Here is a 20,465-nt window from a genome sequence, read left to right on the forward strand (position 1 = left end):
ACGCGACCGTATATGTGTGTGAAAAAGGTTTTGTGGGCTTTTCTTTTTTTTTTTCTTTTTTAACGTCACTAGATGGAGTTCCTCTGCTCGCACACAGGGAAGCTTTTGTGAGAAGTATTTTATATGGATCCCCAAGGAAAGATCTCAGTGGACGGGCTCTGAGCGCTATTGTGTGCACGTGTACGTAGTAACTCTCAGCAACTTTCAGTTTATGGTCCAGGAGAAATGCTCATTGTACTTGCTGCAGCTCCAAGATGAAACCCTGCTCCTGGCTTGTGCTAAGGGGAGTTGTATGATTAACTTCACTGAAGCTAGCCTTTCTCTTCTTCCAGGAGCTTTTTTTTTTAAAAAGAAAAAAAAATGTTTGCTGGATAAAGCAATTTTTCAACGAGCTGAAACTTCCCAGGTCTGTACTGCAGGGGGGCTGAGAGATGCTCCCTACCCATGCTGCAATATATCCTCAGAAAAAAGTAGAAAATCACTCTCCCCCAACTATCCTCCTTCCCAGACCTCAGATCCAGAAGCAGCAGTTTGACTCACCAGCCCTTTGCCCAGACCCATAACATACCCATTTTAATAAATTTTCCAGCTTCTCAACGTGGCTGGAGCTGCTGGTTGTCCAGCAAATGCTCAGGAGGATCCTCTGTCCGCCCAGTGGCCAAATCACAGTAATTTGATAATTCTACCAAAGTTAAAACTTTAAGAGTGCAAAACTGTCCTACAAGGATCTAATGCATGCACCCCCAGAACAAGCTGTGGATAATAACAAGATCTCATGATCCTTGAACATCAGCTTTTAAGATGCCTGTAAGTGTCCTCAGGGCTACCCTCAGCTCAAGCCTGCCTGTGTTTCCAGCCTGAAACAGCTGGTTCGTCTCACGATAAATATTAAATGTAGTTCAGTCCTTCAGCTTGCATTCATTATCTCCCCATTTTGCGGTAAGTATCTGGTCAAATCCCTCTAGTCTTTCCACCATCCCCTTTTCCCAAACATGCAAAGGGACAGACACCTTCTACACTTTGCCAGGGATGAAGCAGAGCAGCTCAGCTCATTGCAGCACAGAGATGCATGGGGCTGTACCCTGGAGCCCCGACAACATGGACAGTGTGGGAGCTTCACCACGGACACATCAACCCAGACATGACTGACCAGGGTAGCTGCTTTCAGGAGATGAAAGAAGTCTCTGCCATAAGACATAAGTGCCACATTCCCCATATGAGTGCAACTATTTCTAAACACAGCTCAGGGAAAGCTGCATATTTATTTTTTTTTTATTTCACTAAAACCCATTTTATTAACCAACTTGCGCTCTAATGTAGATGGTCCCTTTGTTTATAGAATAAATTATGCTGCTTCTTCCCATCTCCCGCTGTGGTTGCATGATTCCTGGTCAGATTGTAGGATGTTTGATCTAAGAATGTATAAACTCCACTAAACAAAGCTGCAATAGAAAGTTGAATAATAAGTCAAGACTCCAACCTCTCCAAGAAAAAAAAAGGTGAGTTTGTCAAAGTAACATGCTGAGAGAGCCTGGGAATCTTTCAGACGAAATAAAGTATTTTAAGAGGGACGCAATATTCAAACTCAGCATTTCACATCTGCACCCTTTAAAACTGTCAGGAACTTCACCCCTGGCTCAAGTGAAATCTTCGTAAATTGGGATTTCTTTCACCACCGTGTGAAAATTAACACTTTCAATTGCAATTAGCAGTACCACAGCCCTGCTCACACTTTTGCTCAAAAAACAAGTCACACATGAATATTTACAGCCAACCAATGCCATCTAACAGGCACTTTCTAGTAAAGACATCCCCAGCCCATGTCTCTCCTCCAGATCAGGAATGAGAGAAGAAAGACACAGATCAGTCTCCCTGAAGTGCTAGGTGTCCAAGCACCGTTTATCTCAGGGAGCTCTGGGACAATCACAACTCATCTAACCTGCAGCACAGTGGGGAAGCTCTGCAGAGGACAGATCTAGGGGTTATACAGGTGGAAGTGCAAGTATTTTTTAAACGGACACATTTTCCCTTCACAAAAAGTACCCATCATCACAGTAGCTGTATTTCTCAACCCCTGTCCTCCCTGGGACACATATTGTAAGGATCAACTTAACCCTTCTTTTTAAAAGTCAGTTCCACCTAGAACAACAAAAACATGAGGAAAACCAGTTCTGGAGATTTTCCACCGACCAGCCAAGGTCTCCGTGATGATGAAACCTGCGGTGTCTTTTATCCATTTTCCTGCCCCTTCTCTGCTCAGATATCCAGTGCGTTGTGGTCAAAGTATCCAAGCCCTTTCTGCACAGTGTGGCAGCTAGCACCAATAAAACTAATTGGAAGAGGGGGAGAATTATTGGGTTTAATATCATAACCCTGATGGAGAAGTTAAGCAGTTCTTTTAATACAGCAAACAGTCTTCAGCTTAAAGCTGTGGCCATTTCCACTCCATCTCCCCTGACCAGTGGTGCAATTAAACCTGAAGCAGGACAAGAAATACAAGGAAGGGAAGTCACTAAGGAGAAAGGGGTGGAAAAAACCCCAGTACTACCTCATAGATAGTCACATTTCAAAGCATACAAAGAAACCCCTAGTGAAGCAGTGAAAGCCAAGCATTCCTTCTCAAAAACATAAAAAGTTATGAGCTCGGTTACAAGCCTTCCCAGTACATGCTGACATGCTACCAACCAGATCTGGAGCAGAGACTCTGTCTAGAACTTTAAAAATGCAAGTAAAATATCATGCCTTGCAGGGTGTTCCATCCCCAAGCCAGTGTGAAGTCATTGACAGAACTTGATGGGTGGTGTTTCATGTGATTTACTGGGGAGCCAGAGGCCACCCTGCTCCACCCTTTGAAGCAGCACGGCCCATCCTGTCCTCCTCTGCCGGATCTTTCATTTCCAGGGTCTGCTCCATCACCTTTCAGCTGCACCGAGTTCATGAGGTGGAAAAGAAAAAGAAAATTATTTCCCAAGCATGACGTTACTGGCATTTGTTAAAGAGAAAAAGCAGATTGCTAACGCTCCTTTCCATTCTCTAAACAGGCAAAAAGTTGTTCACCGGAACAGCTTCCAAATGAAAATCCAGAAAGAAATTTGGAACTCATCTCAAGTCTATCAGCGTAAATCAGTGGAGCTCTCACTGTCCTCGTGGAAGCCAGGAGAGCAGAAAGCAGAGAACCATGCTCCTCCAGGTTTGAAATACTTACTTCAAACTGGATGCCAGGAAAGTGAACAAAAAAAACCTTTGAAAGGAGAAGGTGGCTATTTAAGGGATGGAAAGACAGATTGTATTTACAGGGTCATGGGATAAGTTTAATGTCTCATCTGAAACAAATTGAGAACTGATTAGGCACCCAAAATGAAGCAAAGACTGAAGCCATTTATTAACTCCTGCTTGTGGTATTAGAGGAAATTCAGTTTTAAAAGCAAGTTGCAGATAGCTCTGGAAAATGCCTTCTCACTTTATAGAGCATTTTACAAGGATGAATCAGGTACCAAAGTTCTTGACAACAGTTGTTTTGCTTGGCTTTCTTAAAAAAGCAAACAAATAAACAAACAAAAACCCCAACAATGCCTTGTGCTGCCTTACGGAAACTTCAGGGTAGTCCTGGAAAATTCCCTGGCCCACCAATAGAGATGGAGGGAAGCTTTCCAGCGGGCAGGCCCTGGATAGGAAAAGAAGTTTTCTGCAGGAAAAAAAAAAAAAAGAAAAAAGAAAAAAAAAAAAAGTTGGGTTTCATGGAAATATTTCTGTTTTTCAGAAGGCCAAAAATTTGAAGGAAGGACGTCTTCATTTTCAGGCAAGGTTAAATGATCATTTGGTCTAGATCAACGACTACTCCCCACCCTTTGTGGGTGAAGTTTTCTGCTGGAGCTCTGTTAACATGATTCATCCAGCTCTCTCCCAGGAGAGACATTGCTTCATTGGCATCTCTCCTGTATCTTGAGAAACACAGTCCGGCCAGAGGAGAACGGAGGCAGCTGCTCCAGGCAGATTGCTTTTTTCTTGCACAGACCCGTCGTGTTTCTTTCACAGAAACAGGAGGAGTTAATCATGTTCTTGACACGAAAAAGCAAAGATACATTTGGTTTTTTGAGCCAGGCTGCAGTGATGAGAGTCAAGATGCTGATGTCAACCGCAGCGGTGTAATCAGCATACACCCACAGCTGGCTCCAGCAGCAAGGGAGGGTTCCTTAGGAATTACTACGTGACACCAAGAGACCAAGCTGAGAGCAGCAGGACTGCCACCAGGCCAGCTGCAATTTCTGCCCGTTGGTCTAAATCCCCTGCATCCCCGAATGAGCTATTAATGGTCAGATGGATGAAAGCAAGGTCAAAAGGCACTTCCAATAGGTCTGCAAGATCTTCACTGAGCCGTTAACTGTTCAAGGCAAGAGGCCCACACATCAAGGATGATCGGTCTTACAAAGCAGGCATTACATGCACTTTGGGAGCTTTCCTGGTTTTTCAAGACAGACGTTTTATTCTTCAAGATTTGAGCACGAAGTATTTATTAGCACAGGCACGTGTTTGGGTAGCTGGGACAGCCAGCCACAGCGGGTCAAACATCTGGAGCCCATGACCAGTCACTTCAGAACAACTTCTGGTGCGAGCGAGGATGTGCTGGGAGGTCATAAGCAAAACAAGAATGAATTTAGGGCAGTCACTGGGACTCATAATTGGTCTCTCAAGTCTGCACAATATGTTTGCACAGAGCAAAAGGTACTGCTCGCTGCATTTTGTGCTGTAACTATCAATAACGCTTTGTGATTGCCCAGGAGTTCAGGGCAGGTCAACATGCCATGAACAATTCCTTTGCTACAGAGATCAATGTTCTGCCGTGACTGGTATTTACTTTATGCCCTGAGCGATACAACCACTACTAGTTCTGCACCAGCTAATATAAGCAGACGAGGTACGCTGATGATATCTCAACCCCTCAAGATTTGTTTTGTCAAAGGACCACCATGCCCTGCCTTACCTACAAGAATTTGCTGGCGTTCATTAAGTGTGCCTGAAGGAACAGTTAGCTAGACATCCTGACACCAAGGCAGAACTAAAGACTATTTCCCCGTGTTTACTTACTAAACAGGAATCTTTTGGCCTTTCCACTCAAGAAAAACACACCCTTGTAAGATTTCGACCAGCATTTACATCCCCATAACAAATCCACACAGATTAACACAGTACTTTAGCAGGGGAATGCAGCCACATTAAGTGGCTACAAGTGTTTTCAAGGTCATTATGGTTACAAGTTACACAACACAGATGATAAGGAACACTGGGAAAGCAAAGTAGGAATCCAGAAAAACAACTGAAGACAAAACAGCACATCAGATGCTCTCATTCAAAGCCTCAGATGGTCATATCTTCGGGAGCTGTTACACATTGCTGTTGAGCTTCGAGGCTGTTGCACAGTAAAGTCGCTTCAGGCACCTGTCATTTTAGAAGTCAACAGAGCACTCTTCCAGCAAATTTCCTGCTGGGCTTCTCCCAAATAATGTAAAACAAAGCCATCTACTCACTCTCAAAAATTATTTGGGATGACATATGCCTGCTTTCACTAGCAAGAGGCAACTGAGGCTTTTCATCCCCTGCATACACTTGGTCATTGAGGTCCTCTCTGAGTTACACCTGACACCTCACATTTTGGGACAGTTGCCTTTGACATCCTTAGGATCTGATGCTACCAGCTCAACATGAGACAGCCTACCAAATACTCCATCAGAAAGAGGGCAAAACACTACCAAGAGTCAAAACATGGCTCTGCTGAAGAGAATACAAGTTATGTCTGTCCAAGCCACCCAAGGTTAGACTTGGACAAACACACTCATCAGCAACTGTAAAGCTGTATAGTTTGAAAATACAACTGATCGCACCCACAGAGACAAGGAATTGCTCACTGAGCCTTGCACAGTAAAACCAGAGCTGCTCTTTACTTCCCCAGCTAGGAATCCCACCAGCAGCAGTTGGACTCAGCAAAGACAGTCTTCTCCACAAAGCCCTCCGCTTTTCAGAGGGACAGCAGGGCCATCAAATCTTTCAGCTGTACCACATCATCAGGACACACATTAGCACAAATTGGGGGACGTGAGCACTGATGCTTGCCATCTTAACAGCTTGGCTTGCACTTGCCTAGACTTTCACCCAGCCAGGGTAGCAGCTAGCTTCAGAGCATGAGCCACAACACAGCAAGAGGACATTCCAGTGGGGGTCCCTGAAAGAGGATTCAAGAAACAAAATTACCACCTTTATAACCTTTTCAGGAGCTTCAGTGGCACACATTTGGCACATAGGTTCAGGAAACTTTCAGACTCATTCCCATCTTCCTTTTCTCCCTCCTGTAGATGATACGAGGGTTTTCATGTGAGCCTGGTGCACATCAGTGCCATCTGTAAGGACCCTCATTCCTGGGTATTTACAAATGTTTTATTGCACAGCTGAAAACCATGAAAAGAAACAAATTATGAAGCATCTTGAGTGATCATGCACTCCCATGAGGCAGTTAAGATACTTATAGGAATAATTTACAACTGCATTATAAAATCCCTTGTCCTTTACAGTGATGCTGATGCTACAGAAAAATATAAATCAATACTGCAGAGGGCTTTCAAAAGTGCTTTTACTTAAGGTTTATAAACAGGCTATGATGTCCAAGTTAAACGTGGGGGTTGCAAGCCTACAAACCAGCTACGTTCTTCCCTTCTGCAGGCTTTAGGCTGTCAAATCAAATGCAGAAATAGCTTCAAAAAAGGTTCAGAAGATGTAGGCACACCCCAAGAACCTGAGAAATCGTGCCTGCTCTTACAGACACAAAGCCATCTGAACTACTGAGGAGCAGGAAAGCTTTAACACATGGAGAGTTACAGGCTTTTGGTCACACGGAGCTATTGGCAGCTGCCCAACTCATTATGCCCAGCCATCCTTTGAAGGCTATCGTTTTGTGAAACAGAAATCAATACCCCACACACTGCCACAAGCTAAGCCAGGGGGTCGTGACATTATATCACCAGCAAAGCGAAGAATGAAGGGATACGTCAGCAGCCCCAGGCATAGATGGTTCTCCCTCGGCATGGGATAACGTGCAGGTCAGGAAGCACAGCACCGGTTGATGCTGCAATATGGAGCGAAGGAGGGGAGCCAACAGCACATCTCCTCCAGGTTACTGCTGCAGATCTGGGTAGCATCAGGGAGCCTGGACTCCTGTCCCTCCAGGCTAGCACAAAGGCAGGTGCTGCTGATGGGTATTTGCAATAGCCCTGCGTGGCTAAGCTGACAACATCAGCCTGGTGTCAGACTGATGACTCTCACAAGCACTGCCTCCACTCAGACCCCACAACTCAATACAAGAGCATTGCTTTATCATGAAAACATCATTACAAGTTGCAAGGGAAATGCACCTTTAAGTGAAGCATTTTAACATTGATCAACCTGAGGAATCTGCGTTAGCAATGGACAAAAAAAAGGCTTTAACCACATCCGACGGGATCACTCTTGTCCAGGTCTTTGGATCTCTTTGTTGCCCCATCAAGACGCTATGCCACCCTGCTGGGCTTGTACCCCTCAATGCTGGAGGCTGGCTCAAGCCACTTTTCATCCCTGTCTAAGAAATTATCACAGGAGACTTCATGCAATTAGGCCTCAAAAATGGGGATGTCAGTCCTCCAGAGGAACTAAGCCTGCCTCATGAAAGCTATTTCAACCTTTGCTTTCACTGCACAAGGTGGGTTTTTTTTACCCTGAGGATTTATATCAAAGCAAGACGCTAGTCAAGACACGGCAAGCCACTGTAGTTTTTACCTCTTTGTAGCTCGCCAAGGTGAATGTCAGTGGAAAAAAAATCTCAGAGGTGACCAGGCACAGAGATGGCCATCTAAAGTTACATGCCTCGGCACAAGAAAAATAAAAAACCCACCCCTATGTTTTTAGTAAAAGCAAACCTGGTCTCTCTCAGCGACAGGACTCCATTTAGAAATCGGCACCAGGAGCGTAATGAGCTGCACAAAGCCAGCAGCTCACACCTCGCTATTTCTCCCCACAGTCCAACACGTCTCTCAGGATCCATCGCCTTTTTACAACCCAGCTAAACACAGCCCATCCCAGGGACACCGTACCTTTCAGTCAACATGTGCTTTTTCCTCTGAGCTGGCCTGGTGAAGGATATTTTTTTTATATATATATATATATATAATTTTGTGTGTGTGAGTGTAGGCAATATTTCTCAGGGTAGCTCTAGTGTCTTATGGGATTCGAGGCACACACTGCAAACTGCTGATACTGCGTGCAAGAAATAACAAGGGGAGGATGTATAGGGATAATATTTGTACTGAATGTATGTTTTTCAAGAGCATACTTAAAAAACAGCTGTGTAAGCAAAGTGGGTAAGGAGAAGCATCTCTGGTAAAGTTCTGCAGCATGCAGGCTGGAGGTCAGCTCAAGAACAAGGTGGATGGTGTATAAAGAAAGTCTGAGGTTCTGGATAGTGCCCTCAGTTTTCCTGCTCCTTCTGTTTTTGACCATCCCTGATCTGTGCAATCTTTCAGCTTGCAGTACAAGCATCAGACATCCCCAAAATAAAAAGCCTGCAATGCTACGACTGCTTTAAATAAACCCTACTGAGCCCAGGCTGCTGCACCTAGCATGCCCAGCCTACCTGGATAGGAACTGGTGCCCCAGCAAGACTTACCATCTGAATGGAGATAATGCTTCCACTTAAGCAGCCACCACTTAGCCAGTGCCAAAATCCCAAGGCTGACAAGATTAGGGAGAGGAGACGCTAGTTCTCATTTCACCACTCCCCTTAGCATCTTCCTCTGAAAAGCCTAAGATTTATTATCTGGCCAAAACATATCTTGTATTTGCTCCAGTCATGAAAAGCAGCAACAAATTGAGAGATGGAGTAGAATAGAAGTTTTCTGAGAGAATCAGCCTCATAAAGCTTTCCAAAGTTGCAGCTGACATACCCACTGGATAGATCCAAGCCGCTCCTAAAAATACACCCAGAAAAGAACAGTTCCATCTAGAGAAAAAGTTACACGTTGCATTTTAGATGGGCTGGAGTCCTACAGCATATATTTTCACGGGGAATATGCCTATGCAACAGCTGTTCACCTGGACCATCCATCCATCACTGCTCCAGCTACCCAGGCATCCCAGAAAATGTGGTCCAATCCTTCTTTTTTCCTCTGGGATACAGCATTTATTCTAAACTGAAAACAAAGAAAAGCTAAATATCTTTCAGCTTCAAATACTGCAGAAGTTTTATCCAAAACATTTCCTAAACATCTTCACTCAGCAAAAGAGGGCTGAGGTTTTAACTTCTTACTGTGCTTTAAATTTTTATTGTGTCTCTGAAATGGAGACATCATAAAAAAAGCTAGTCTTAATCCATTTCTTCCCTAACTGTGTTCAGGGGAAACTACATGAAGAACTAAAACAAACATTTACAGATAAAAACTGTATTTAGCTTTATGCAGGGGTAAAGCTCTTCATTACTGTACAACTATTTTGACCCAGACATTTCCCTACTGTAGCTGATCCAAAAAATATCTGCAAATTTCTCCTTTCGTTTTTAGTCTGGTTATGAAATGCCAGAGGATATCAACATTAATAAAATCTCCATTCTTTCTGGCCCTCACAAACAAGCAGAAATTGTCATAAAACAAGAAAGAAAATAAGAAACTGATTCTTGGCTGAACTATAATTAAGTTAAAGCTCTGGAAGTTCAGGGAAAGCTACATTACACAGATTTTATTTGATGAAATCAATTATACCTACGCTGGAGATAAGTTAGTGATTTAGCTTTGCTTATGCTAATGCCTATAACTTCGGGGTGGGTTTTGCCTGGCAGAGAAGGTGGGGATGAGGTGTGGTATTAATGAGATGTGCTTAGGCAGGAATGTGCCTCTTGATTCCAGGAAGGGAAGATGGCTGCAGGGAGGCTTCCACACAGAAGAACCGACGGCAGACTCCTCGGGACCATCACCTGTGGCATCTGGATGCAAGTCCAGGCATGTTCTGACAGCAGCAGTGCTTATTTGCTAACGTGCTTTTCCAGAGCTCACAATACACAGAAGGTTTTTGTGACGTTTTGAACACTGGGAGGGGTGGGGAGATGTGAATGTCTTCTGGAACTTTTGGTTCGGGTTGGGTTTTTTTCCTCTTTTCTTGGGCTGGGCTAACTTTTGGCTGTTTATTTGGTTTTATTATTACCAGTTCTAGTTAATGTAATTTAATAGTTAATATAATACCAGCAAATACCAGCACTAGAATACTGCAAAAGGGCAAGACAGAGCAGATCCGCTTGTGCAAGTAGAGAGCAATTGCTTTCCTCTCTTCTGAAAATAGTGCATCCACCCTAATACAGCATCAAGTGCTAGGGGAAAAAAAAAAAAAAAAGGACAGGTTAAAAGCAACTGTGAAAATTATCTCATCTAAAGATCCTTGGGAACTAATCACCTCTGGACAGGAGGGAGAACCTTACAGTACTCATTTGACACTGGAGAAATCAAAGGCAAGTCCAAAGGCTTCACCTGATTTCGGAAGGGGGCAATTATCTGCTAATGATCCTTGCTGTAAGGCAGTCACACTGAGCTGGATACAAAGCTTAGAAAGCAAAACGGTCCTGGTGCCAGAGACAGGTGCCACCTCTCCTTTAAACTGCATTACTCGGAGACTGCTAATAAACTAAAGACCAGGGAGAGCAGCATCCCCATCCTGCAAAATGCCAAGTACTGTGGTTTTGATCCAGCAAACATACATGTGAAACAGCTTTCTCATGCCACCGCTGCTGGGTAAAGTGATGAGCACCATGCAAAACATATTGCAAGGGTGATGCCGTTGGTGACACCAAGTGCCTCAACTGCTAAAGCTGTAAGAGGATCCAGCTGTCCATCCTCAGCTGACAGATCCGACGCATGGAAATCTTTTGAAAAGAGAAGAAATTGCTCGAGTGTCCTATTGCAAACCAAGTTTTTGGAGGCTTCTTGCACCACTTGATAAAGCAATGCATTTCCACAAAATGAAAAAACAAATGAGCAAAGTCAAAACCAAGTTTTTGTTTGCTTTAGAGCAAAGGAACCAGCCCCCAAAGTGAAACCTTATCTTGTGCCTCTAACGGTCTGGATTCCTGTCTTCACCTCGCTCCTGCAGTTTCCTTCACCAAGGCTGGCCTCTGACTGTCTCTGGAGGGTCCTCCTCTGGCCACATGAAAGGCTTTTCACACCCCTCTATGGCACCAGCCTTCAATACATCCTACAAGTCAGACTAGCGTTTAGATCCCTTCCTGCTAGATCCAGGCTCAGGCTGCTGAGCTTTAAGTCTCCAACACAGACATGGAGTCTAAACGTACCGTGAAAAGACCTAGAAACAAAGGCACTTAGGGTTTGCATAAATGGAGGTTTACTTAATTTGAAGGTCAACATCAGATTTCTGCTGTACCTAAAGTAAATACTATCCATTAACGGAGGTAACATGGCATTTATGTTTTCATACACACACTAGAAACTTAAAAGCTACAGCACTTAACTTTCTAAGCATCATTTTTAATACATTGTACATCTATCCATTTTCAGCCATGCAAATGCATTGGACTGGGGGGAAAAAGAAAAAAAAAAAAAAAAAAAAAGGAAAAACAAAAAAACAGCTGTTCCAGAGATATGCAGCCTTTTTCTTCAGCTTCATAGAAATGATGCTGAGTTCAAACTGCCCAAAGTGAGACACATCAGGGAAGTTCCTATAGCTTGGCACTGCATAGGTACCCGTGCCAAGCAAGCTCACACCTACCCACAGCATACTGCTGGGGCACATGTAAGTGGGTGAACCAGACAGACCAAGCAGGGTGTGGGGAGCAAGCCTGAGAAGGTGGTGGAAATTTTAAAAATAAAAATAAAAAAATAAAACAAATAAATCAAAGCTTCCTGACCAAGTTCCCAGCTGATATCACATACCAGCACCAGCTGGTTGCTAGTGGATATAGTCCATATGAAAACAAGAGGTCTGGTTTCTGTAATTCACACCAAGAGCAAATAGGCTAAGCCCCATTGCACCGACTGAAGTTGTCTTTGAGAAAAGCATTTGCAAGGCAAGTTCACTCTTCTTTCCACATGCCAGTGAGGGATGCCTGCTTATCGCAAGCACTTCTGTCCTGGTCAAGGACAGCAGGTGATGGTGCCTGGTGCCAAAGGCTGGTGCCTGCAGACAGGGAGCCGGCGCTTCTAGTTCTCTGACAGCAAAGAGTAATACAAATTCCCATGGACTGCACCCATTTGCAAGTGATTTAACCTCATTTCACCCACTGCTGCAAGTTATTCTTATGCATTTTGCTTTCCCAGACTTCCCCATCGTATACAACATTTCTCACAGGTCCCATCTCCGTGACCTTTCGGTTGTCCTACTCACTCACCTGTATATATGAATATCACCTGTAAAATACAGTCTCAGTCAGATCTCCCTGACCTATTTGCACCCTACAAAAATTCCTCATGCTAACATTAGACATGCTTGAATTAGCAAAGAAATGAAAACAGGCCCCAGGGAAGAAGTGGGCTGGAGGAAAAGACAGAGATGTAATGCTGAGCAACCGTGTCAAGTCACAACTGGCCACATTAGCCATGTTTGAGGGTTCCTCGTGTCAAAACAACACCTCTGTAGCAAAGGAAGAATCCTGCCTGCCCAGTCCTGCATCACCCTGGGCTCTTTTGCCCCACACAGGCTTCTTTGAGGCATCAGCATCGGCAGCTACACGTCCCATAGCTCCGTGGCTCCATTGCTTTGCACTAGCCGAACCCATAAACCACCAAAGGCTTGGCTCTGTAAACTCAATGCTTTCGAAGACGCTTTGCAAAGTTACTATGCAATTCTGGGAAAGGAGTTCAGATAGGAATTAGTGACTTTTGTCTGGAATTAAAGACTTGCAAAGTTTAATAAAAGTCATGAAAATTCCTAAACAAACAAACAAACAAAAAAAAAAAAAAAAAAAAAAAAGAAGAAGAAAAAACACCACCTGTTGTTTCCAAAACAAGCTTTTCCCCATTAACAAACACCAGGAAAGATTCCATCAATTCTCTTACCCACCTCATAAAAATGGCTGAAAATGAGAAAATAAGTTCATTTTCTTTTCTTCTAATATCTCCTCAGCCTCCTTTTGTGCTTGAGGATCTCAGGAGACAGCACAGAGGTGACGAGAACACCAATAACCCCCTTTTAAGGTTGAGTCAAATGAGGCATTGAATAGTTTCTGTGATTTACCCAAGCAGAACCATAATCCCAACTTATTTGCATGTGAAATACTGTCTCCCAAATTAACTTTGCCAGTTGAAAATGTGACTCTGGGGAGGGGCAGGAGGGTACTGTCATTTAGTATACATATATTTATATTTCCTGGCTCAAGGGGGTATAAAACTATTTCCAATACTCATTAAGCCCATTTCATTAATGCATTTTTAATACTGTGATGTAGTTAAGAGCATTAACAATGAAAAAATACTAAATAGCCCTTCTCCAAGCACCCCTTCAAAAGCACATGAGCTGCAGGAGCAAAACACATGACTAGAAGAGCTGGGATTCTGAACACACAGGTTAGGCTGCAACAGCAACTCTGCAATGGTCCAAAAGAAAAAAAAAACCTAAATAAAAGCACTCTTTGGCTCCTACTAGATTAATTGACTGAGAAATAAGGAGGACTTCTTTCCAAGAGCAGACTGACTGTTCCCCATCACACAAACTATAAGGGGTCTTTTATGTTAGGGAACTTTCTGTCTGCTGTTCCTAAGCTCTCCAGATCTGACCACGCTGCCGTGTTGTAGCCTTCAACACAATAAGGAAAGAAAATTGACCACCTTTAAAATAGCTCCACAGATTATAACCCTGGGAGAAAACATTCAAAAAACATTAACGGTCAGATTTAAATCCACAAATATAATGAAATGCACAGTTACTGATGAAACTCCCTCCTTAACAGACCGGACCAAAATCAACCCTGCTACAAACCACCCGGCAGATGAACCTGGCCCAGCCATGGCTCAGATCTTCCGTCATAATGAAAGCTTGTCCATGGTTTGAACCCAGCAACAATTAACCTTGACAGGGGGAGATAAGATTCAGGTTTCAAAGAACAGAGCATTTACTGGGGTTTTGTGTGCTTTCATGAGGCTTTGATTATTATTTTAATCCAGTTGTTTGTGGTTTGTTTCCTTTTTTTTTTTTTTTTTTTCCCTCCTCCTTAATGGTAACATTGAAAAGATAAAAGTCTACGTGCTCGTGGCAGGAGCCAAAGGATGGCTGAAGTCCAACCTACCTCCACCCCACCCCACTCATCTGATATGCTTCCAGAGCAGGGGGAACCAGACAAATAGATGCTGTGGATAGCTTAGGACTCACTCGCCTCAGACTTTCTGGAAAAGGGAGAAGAACTCATTAGGCTAAAATGAAAGCCAAAAGTAGTTATGAGAGTGCTCTTTTAGGGAACTAAAATAAGAAGCCAACAGAACTTTACATTCTTCCCAGCAGGAAGCCTACAGTCATCCATGACACTGCTGATAGCCCTCCATGCCTGGCAAGGTTCCCACTCAACCATCTGGAGCTCATCCATCAAGGTGCAACTTTGAGGAAGGAGACTGAGCGCCTGGCAAAGGTGTTCAGAGAGCAGCTGGGAAGAGGGTTTTGGCTCCCGAGCTTCAGTGCAGTTTCACTCGACAGCAACTGAGGGTACATCTCTTCTGCAGATGGTGCAGCTGCAGATGGTGCAGGCAGTCCTAAGCTGACTTTGAGATAACTAGCAGTCACTGCTGACAGCGGCGGCAGAGTTCAGAACGTGCGCCGAAACCCTCCCGAGAGGCTAAGCAAGTAGTTGGGCCATTTGCCCAGGTGGCTGCTGCACTTTTATCGGTACCAAAGCTAGTTAAAGCCAGTTCACCTCATGTCTCCACGAACCACAAAGCCACCGCAGCTCCTGCATCATAGAGGAATACCTGCATCACTTCTGTTCTCACCAGCTGACGTTTTGATCTTGCTGATGTCTTCAGCAGAGCTCCATCCGTCTGAGGGCCAGGAGTTTGCTCTGCACCTCCGGCTCTCCTTTGAAGGTAGCAGTGATATTCACCCTCCTCGAGGGCTGTTAATGAGAGCGTGTTCTCTAGTTAGGTGGAAGTACGGCTCTGAAGCCTCTACTAGAGCTTTTCCAGACAATGCAGCCACAGGAGGTCTTTAAATAAGAGGAAAGAATCAAAGATAGGGAGTGACCTGGTCAAATCAGCTAGGGAAGAAGATGTAGGGGGAGGTGGGAGAGAGCAAGCGCACTGGAAGCGTTGCAGTTTTCTTCCCATGTCCATTGGGCAGCAAATAGCAGTGGCATAAAAGTTCACAAGTGCTGTCAATATTGGCAAATATCACACAGAAGGGCTTGCCATCCACACTTCCAGAAAATATCCACCAGCATAAGAGAAAAGCAAACTACAATGTAATATAATGGATATCTATATGCTATTTATAGCCTCTCCCACGCATACACACACTTGTGTCCCCACAGTATTTTCTTGGCTGCACTTGCAACCCCTGGTTTTGCATTCACACAGCATGTACTGAAACCAGCCATTAAGTTAAACACACAGAATTTCCTTCTCTTGTCCTAAAGTTAACTTGGAGGACACCTTGTTGAAGGTGAGAGGAGTAGGTGGGGGAAGGAGAGGAATGAGAAAGGAACAAAATTTTTGCAATGAAGCTACCACTAGAGCATGTAAGAGCCACTCGCTGCAGTAATGAAAAGACAGCCTAGGTTGAGCTGTTCCTCCCCAACACACACCTCCATGCTAAGATGAAGCTGCCACATCCTCTCTTGCAGTCCCATACCTCCCCTCCACAGAAACCCCCAAAGATGCAACTCATCCACCTTCAGGTAAAGCTCAGCCCTCTCTTACCCACAGCAGCTCCTCAAGACCCTTCCCTCCACTTTTAAATATTTTGTTCTTTGTTGGGATGCTGTAGGCACACTCAGTTCTCTCTTTAAAACTCCTGCAGCTCTCCAGCCTCATGCTAGGAGTGACCACTTACCTTCTGACAACCACGTTTGGCCAAAACCTGAGAAGCTCTTTTTCCGAGGGCTGTATAGAGATCAGGACTGCAACACGGCTTTTAAAGCATACTGCTTTCCCTGAGACCACTAGCCAAAGTTAAAGCAGTCTGTTTGCTAAATAGCAATCCTACAAGGATCTGCTACTGTGATCTAAATCACCTGGCAGAGGGCACTGGGGGAATGAGGAGGGCAAGACCCAGGGATGCACTTGGCCAGGCCCTGCAGAAAAGATGCACCTACAGGCAGAACTCAGCCTCCTCCCAGAGCCTGAAACGGCACCAAACCCACAGCTGAATCGTGTCTTATTTCAGATTTTCAGCCACTAGATCAAAGGATGAAGGCACAAGGATACAGTAATAACCTGCAGCCTGACCTGTCCCAGATTTTTTTAACTACCCTGGAAAGCTACTGCAAGGGCTTTAGGAAAAAATACAACACTCCCAATAACATCGAAGAGCCAGGTTTTAATATTGTGTGCATCATGGTCTGGCTCACAGCAGGTCACTAACCTCGGACAAAACCTGGTTAGAGGGGGAAAGTCTTTGTAGTGGCCCAGGAGCCTCTAAAAAGGGAAAGGAAAAAAAAAGGGGGGGGGGCACCACACCTCCAGAAAAACAAGGCACATTAGCAAAGTGACTGCACACGGCTCCCAAAACATAAACAAGCCATGGGCAGACTTGATTTTTAGGAAGAAATGGGTAATGGTTTAGTGCAGACCTAAAGAAATAGCTCCTGGGGCCAAACCACCAAACCAGGACTACTTAACTATGCCAGAGCTTGTGAAACCTCACCGAGCAGCGCTCAGACCTGCTGCTGAGCGCGGGATGATTCAGCCTCTGCCACATCCTCCCCTTTACAGCTTTAAAGAGCCATTCGAGCACAGCTTTTTTCCCGCTGCTTGATGCTTTCAGATCCTTGACGTGGTAACCGTATCACATCTGCTAACTATTATCAGAAGAGGAGAAAGGCTCTCCCCTCCTCACTTCCCCCAAGGTGCGGACCCAGCGCTGCACTGCGCGGTGTTGTGTCTGTAGAGCTGAAAGCCGTCAGGCTGCAATTCAAACAAATCAGATCTAATCACCCTTATCACAAGGGCGATAAAATCAGCAACACTGAGGGGCTACAAAAACGCAAGCCACCAGGGAGGTATTTCACGATAGGTACAGAAAGTCAACACCTCTGAAGAGCTGTTTTCCCATAGCGATCTTGCCCCACAGAGAGCATCAGATCACAGTGGGGCACTGCTGAAAATCAAGCATCTGTGCAGGTTCTCTGCCGTCTTTTGCGGTTCTAAAAAAATGTTATTTCCCATACTCTGCTGCTGGAAGAGGGTACAAGACACAGAGGGCTGTGTTCCAGAATGCCCTGTGGCTCCTACACTTTGGTCAAAGTGGTCACAAACCGACCACAGATAGACTGATACCAAGCCGGCCATGCTTAACAGGTGCAGTGATGTCCAGATTAAAAACCAGAGACAGATGCTGGTGCTGGGGAGGTGACCGCAAGTCTTATTTTGCTTGCACACCTCCCCCAGGACCCTGGCACAGGCGTTCAGCTGGAGGTGAGGGTTTTCTGAGGCTGGGACCCCACTCTAGAGGACAATACAGTCTTGGATGTTCAGAGAAGCACAATAGGGCTGGAAGTGTCAACCCTCTATCTGCATGTAGCAGTATCCCGCAGCTGGTTCTCCTTTGCCTGGCCAGCAAGCCATCGCCAGCCCCAGTCCTGAACCAGCCAGCTCAGCGGCACCGCACCACAACGGGAACAGCCCTTGGCAGGTTGCCTGCCTTGGGCTGCCTGTACTCTCTGAACCGCAGTTGCGATAAGATTTTTCTAGTTAAGGTCAGCTCCAGAGGAACCACCTGGAGCCCTTGGCCAGCTAAAGGAGAACCTCTGCCCTCATATGACTCACCTTCCCATCGCAGGAGAGCCTGAGAAGCATTTAGGAGAAGCGCATTTTGCAGGATGAGGAGCACACAAGCACGCAGACGACCAGGGAACTTCCTGACACACAGCCTATAACTGTCTGTTAGTCACGATGGCTGCTGAGCCCTGACCTCCCTCCAGTAAGCATGACGCAAAACAAAGCTCCACTTACAGATTTCAACACCAGCAGCAAAACGTCACCAAGCAACGGAAAAATAAGGGTTGGAAAAGACCTCGGGAGGTCACCTAGTCCAGCTCTGCACAACATGGAAAAGTCAGCGCTGTATGATCCCCATCAGGCGCACGTCTAACCTATTCTGAAAGGCCTCCAGTAATAAAAGCAGCATATTCTAGGCTTTTGCTATATATATCGTGATTTTGAGCAGTACTTGGAGAATGGAGGGCACAGAGGGGAACAGCTGCATAATAGCTGAACATTTCATTACAGAAATGTTGCAGCACCTGAGGGGAAGCTGCCAAATAGATAAGCAGATCTCAGCCATACCTCAGTGCAAAACGTAAGGACAAGACCACCAGCAAGGAGGCAAGGACATGAGAGCGGAGTGCCCCAGCCTATCTGGCCAGGCCACCTAGCAGGGCTGTGACATCTGGCAGAGCCGGTAGGGACTGACCCTCTTTCACCATGCAACGCGAAGGTACCGACCTCGGCACTGCCTGGATCCTGCAACTGCTACATCCCACAGAAGTTGGCCTGACATCCTTCTCGGGGATTAAAAAAACAGATAAATAAAAAATAAAGCCATGTTCTCCGCTGCACAGGAGAGGGAGTCTCAGCAAGATGAGGGTCTGGGTATGTTTACACAAACATGCAGACTTTTGAAAAGAACAGTGGAAACGCTTTGCACGAAATCCCATTAGCAAATAACAGGATTTCTGGGAGCACCATCTGTGCACCACATTGAACACTCAGCCCAGAGCGTGGAGACTAAAGCACATTGCATATGGAAACCCAGACAAAAGAATACACAATCATACACAAAGGCAGGGAGAGCACGTATAGGATGGGGAAGAAGCCAGAAGAGCCTTTTTCCTGCCCATCCTCACAATAGCCGAAAACCCATTCCCTTCACAACCTCCCCACAATGGTTCCTGAGACATCTCACGTCACTTCTGTGCCCACTGTGAGGCCCCACAATGTTGCTGCAGAAGGGGAAAAAAGTGCTTTTTCATGAGTGAGAATCAGCTGGCAAACCAAAACCGTTCAGTGCGAGGTGATACAGAGGTCTGGTATTGGAAATACCTTTTTTTCCTCAGGTGTTTTCCAAAGAGGTCTCCCAGATTTCTAAGCCAAAAGGTTACCTGGAAAAGGCTCTATCTCATTTGTGAGATTCTTCAGGTCCATCTCAGCAGAAAGGGACCTGGGAAAAGTCCAGGAGTAGCCACCCTGGGGTAACTCTGAAACAAAGCAAGAGAGGATTTGGCTTGAGTGGGTTTTGGAGAGCAAAACAAACCCAACTTTACAAATCAACAGCTTCAATGAGCCACCTCCAGTGGCTCTCAAGCACCCTTTTTCCTTCCCGCTTCCAAATGTCTCCCTCTTTGTCCGCCCTCTCAAGAGTTCTTCAACAGCATCCTCCAAAACAGCTATTACAGCAATCACTGCAATTAATTGATTTGCATATCCCCAAAGCCCCATCATTAGTGCAACACAGCCAAGCGTGTTAGTGTTTAATAATATCAATCAACAATTATTCATAACATCCCGCCCCAGCAGACCTAAATATAGAGACAAGCATTCATGCGAAAACAAAAAGGAAGAAAAAAAACAACCCAGCAGCTAAACAAAAGAATTAATTTAGAGCAGAATCAGGATCATAGAAACCAGGCGGACAAGAGACAAGGTCAGACGTCTCGCTCCCAGCTCATGTGCAGCTCTCCTAACCTGCCTGCTCTCAGTTACTCAGCTACAACTAAATAAAGTGGTTTTCTCCTTGTGGTAAACAGCCAGCATACACAATGAGCATATATGCTCATGGGGTAGAAACAACCAAGAGGCGACTTTCATAGCTTGCTGGCCACTGTTCAGAACAGCACTTCAGCAAAAGCTCGAGAGGGTCTCCATTCAGGACAACACTCAAACACACGCTGAAATTTAAGTACGTGCTTAAATCCTGCTCCTCCTCAGGCCAGGCACTAGTAAAAGGGAAAGACTGCTATCCAGTTTTCCAGACATTTTTAGCAATACAAGCTGCACCCCTTAGGGACTGTATGCTCTTCATTTACCTGCGACTTTGGAGCCAAAGCCTGTTCGCTTAATGCGTGAGGCTTTCAGGACACAAGTGGTCCTTTCGTGCTGGGATGGGAGAGACCCTCACACCAACAGTGGAGCCTGGAGGTACCATCCGCATGGAAACAGCACACAACACCACAAACCAATGGGAAAACTAGCATCAAGGCTGCTCTTTATCAGTGCGTTTAAATGGTTCAAAGCTGAACTAAGGCTCTAACT

At 45.1% G+C, this 20,465-nt stretch overlaps 1 protein-coding gene across 1 annotated transcript in view; it reads right to left on the reverse strand.

Annotated features, from left to right (window-relative positions):
* The window catches only part of ACKR3 (atypical chemokine receptor 3), a 33,654-nt gene extending 15,650 nt beyond the window's left edge, over positions 1-18,004 (reverse strand). The window contains exon 1 of the mRNA XM_037398043.1: positions 17,982-18,004. The gene's annotated coding sequence lies outside the window, so the exon portion shown is untranslated. The remainder of the gene's footprint in view (positions 1-17,981) is intronic.
* Between the last annotated feature and the right edge of the window lie 2,461 nt (positions 18,005-20,465).

Source organism: Falco rusticolus, chromosome 8 (genome assembly GCF_015220075.1).
Source record: "Falco rusticolus isolate bFalRus1 chromosome 8, bFalRus1.pri, whole genome shotgun sequence".
NCBI lineage: Eukaryota > Metazoa > Chordata > Aves > Falconiformes > Falconidae > Falco > Falco rusticolus.